General features: G+C 55.2%; 1 pseudogene; it reads right to left on the minus strand.

Annotated features, from left to right (window-relative positions):
• Window positions 1–1,339: 1,339 nt before the first annotated feature.
• On the minus strand, window positions 1,340–3,305 carry LOC140686568 (protegrin-2-like; annotated as a pseudogene).
• Between the last annotated feature and the right edge of the window lie 239 nt (window positions 3,306–3,544).

Below are 3,544 nucleotides of genomic sequence, written 5' to 3' on the forward strand. Positions count from 1 at the left end.
AGAATGCCATGGAGCTACAAACTCGAACCTGATTGCATGTTTTTCAGGCCGCACACACATTCTCTCTCTCTCTCTCTCACACACACACACACACACACACAAACACAGATTACTTGCACATTTCCCTCCCTATCACCGGGGTGTCCCTAATCTAACCTAATCTAACCTGATCTCCCTGTCCAGAGTACCATCACACGGGGAGCATAACCTGATCTCCCTATTCAGAATACCATCAGATGGGTAGCCTGGAGGAGGTGATCAGTCTCCTCTTTTGTTCACTTTTACAGAATCTGAATACCCTACCTAAATATGGATGTTTCCCAGGGCTCCTACCTTGCTCGGTCGTGTTGTTTGGTGAGTTGGTCTGTCCCTCTAGTGAGTCCCATTGGGGCACAGCCATCCAGAGGACTGGATCACCTCTGCAAAGGAGGACCCGTGATACTGTTGGGTGGTGCGCCTCCTCGTTTGCTTTCAGAGTTCCCGAACTCCAGGCGGTTGCTCCGCCACCGCGGCCACTCAATGGGCTGGCATGGTTGGAATCTTGCTGGGGCCTCCAGAAATGTTGCAGGAAAAGTGTTACAGCTCGGTGTTACATCTCAGTTGTGACAGCAACCTGGATCTGGGCAAGAGACCAAACAGCACACGAGAGTTGGAGAACTCAGGTTTATCACACCAGTGGGCCCAAAGGAGTTAACGCTCCAAGCTCTGGACCCCGTCTGTAGGTTTACACAGGCTTTTATAGGCTGCCAGTTTACACTTTGCAACATCATATGCGAATACGGTATAACAAAAGTTGACTAATTAGGAACAAGCTTTGTAGAAATGGACCAATCAGGAGGGAGAGAAATGACCAATCAGGAATGAGAGAAATGGATCAATCAGGAGTTAGCTCAGAGAACCAGTGGAATCTAACGGGTAAGTTCCGTTCCTAGAAGTAAGCCATTTCATAGTTCAAAAAGCGAGATAATTCCACTGGGCCAGGGAACTGAATTGTGCTGGCAGGAGGGTAGTGCCCCTACCTGGGGGTCTTACCGTCTTTCTCATGGGCTTCCCACCTCATGAAAACACGCACGCACATGCACACACGCACGCAGGCGCGAGCGCCCACGGCCTGCCACAGTTAAGTACTTGGTCCTGGTAAGTCGGAGGAGGGGAGAAAAGTAAAACTGAAGCCTGGAGCAAAGTGTTTTCACAGGAATTTATTCTTCAAATCCTGACCCAGGGCAAAGCAGACCCTTAGGAGTCTCCCCGGGCTTCTGATTCGCTAAATGCCCTTATACACGAGTTATCTGTAAATCTTTCACCTTCTTGTAGCAAATCTTGGAGGGCTGAATGGGAATGCAAATTTGGCAGGGGTAATTAGATGGGTGGGGGGAAATTTTGCAGAGGAAACTCAGGAGGAGGGAAATTTGGCGGAGGGAAATTTGGCGGAGGAAACCGAGGAGGAGGGAAATTTGGCGGAGGGAAATTTGGTGGAGGAAACTCAGGAGGAGGGAAATTTGGCGGAGGGAAATTTGGCGGAGGGAAACTCTGCCGTGGTATCCTCGGCGATAGAAAGGGTAGCGGGCGAGATCTCCGGGCCTGTGGATCAAAAGAAAGTTTTCTTGTACTAACTGGGCCACAATCACAAGGCCCTTCTCTCTACACTGAACCACTTTCCAGGTGGACTCCAGGAAACTTGGGTCCCCAGTTCACCTCTGCCTGTGACATTAGGAGCATATCACCTCACCCACGCACAGATGAGGACACTGGTTCCAGAGATGATAAGGGCCTTCCCAGGGGCACAAGCCCATCCCAGCAAAGCTGGATGGGAGCAGGGGCAGAAAGTCCATTACTCTAGTCAGTGTCGTTCAAGTAGTCAGGATGCCCAGGAAGCCTTAAAATAAGAATTGCTGGCACCCACCTCCAACTAATTGGGTAGATCTCACTGGGGCCAGAGAATCAGCCGTTTTCTCTAGTTTCCAAGTGGGGAGGACACTGAGAGAACCACTGCTATAAGGGATACCAGAGCCCAGCCTGGAGACCTGGGGCTCTGGTGAGGGGGAGCCAGGGGAGGAGGAATTTCCCCCCTTAAAGTGATGGCACAGAAGGGAATTGGTCCAAAAGATGTTCCACACCCCACTCCTACAAGCAGCCCCTACAGCCCAGAAGGAGTCATTAACCTTATCACAGGTGATGTCCTGTTGGTCCTTGGACTGGTCCAGAGTGACTGTCCCCAAAGTGTTTCACCAGCTAGAAGGGGAGACTCCAGGTCAGACTGGAAGCCCTGAACCACAACCACCCAGCCTCACCCCAGGGGCTGCAAGGCTTCTTTTGGACACTCCTATTCAGGTCCTTGGGAGGCATCCGCCAGTGCCCCCAGCCTCACCCCATTCTTCTTGAAGGCACACTGCTCAGGTGGCTGCTGTGTCCTCCTGGGACACACGGTCTCCTTCACCGTGAAGCTCACAGGCTTTGGGGCATCTGGGTCCTGGTCCTGCTCAAGGATCAAAGTGGGGAGACTGGCTCAGGCTGATGCTTCCTTGATGACCTGTCTCCCTGTCCCCAGCAGGACATCCCACTTGACAACCCCTCCCATGTGCCTGGCCCTGGGCTGGGGGCTGGGTGCAGAGGGGAGGAGGACACAGCCTGGTCCTGGGCTCCAAGGCACACAGGGAGCAGGAGGGGACCTCAGACCCGCTCTCCTGAGGGGCAGCTCCCCTTTAGAGGGGTGAGGGAAGTCAGAGGATACCTGGAGGGAAAGACCTAGTCACTGGAACATCCAGGCTGAGCACAGCCCTTCCCTAATTGGGAGACAATGGGGTGCACAGGGGACTGGAAGCAGGGAAGTCACATCCCCGAGCCAGTGACCCCAGCGTATCCCTGGAGCCCCCAGGAGTCCCTGGAGCCTGAGCGGGCTGTCAGGGCTCTGTTCCCACAGCAGAGATGCCAGGCAGAAGGCTCTCAATGGGAGGGGACCCAGCTCTGGGAGGATTTCTGTGAGAGATGGGATCCCACTTAGAGGGAGAGGTGCCTTCCTGACAGGAGGTACAGCGCGAGCAAAGGGAAGGACAGTGTGGCCAAGCCTGGCGGGAGACGCCTCCCTCCCCAGCCCCTCCCCGACTCACAGCCTTGGGCGGCAGGTCCAGCTCCAGGAGGCGGTAGAGATTGGGGTCTGAGGACTGCTCATTGAGGCGATCCACAGCTCGAAGCACCGCCTCCCTATAGCTCAGGGCCTGGGCACTGGCCCAAGGCACCGCTAGTCCCAGCAGCAGTAGCCACAGTGACCAGCGGCGCAGGGAGAGGCTGGCCCTCTGGGTTTCCATGGTCCCCGAGTCTGCCTCGTCCCAGCCCACAGGACCCTCCTTTATGCTCAGCCTGGGCCTGATGCAATTGCTCAAGCAGGAGCCTTCCCCACCTGCCCCATCCCTGCCCCCGGCCAGGGTGTGAGCTGGACTTGCCTCAGGCCCCGCTCTTGCCTCAGGGGATTGCTGGGCAGTGGGTGAGGTCTGCCCCCTGTGGAAGGTGAAGTAGTGGTTTCTCCATCTCCCTGACAATATCTTGG

The sequence above is a fragment of the Vicugna pacos genome, chromosome 17 (assembly GCF_048564905.1).
Source record: "Vicugna pacos chromosome 17, VicPac4, whole genome shotgun sequence".
Classification (NCBI taxonomy): Eukaryota; Metazoa; Chordata; class Mammalia; order Artiodactyla; family Camelidae; genus Vicugna; species Vicugna pacos.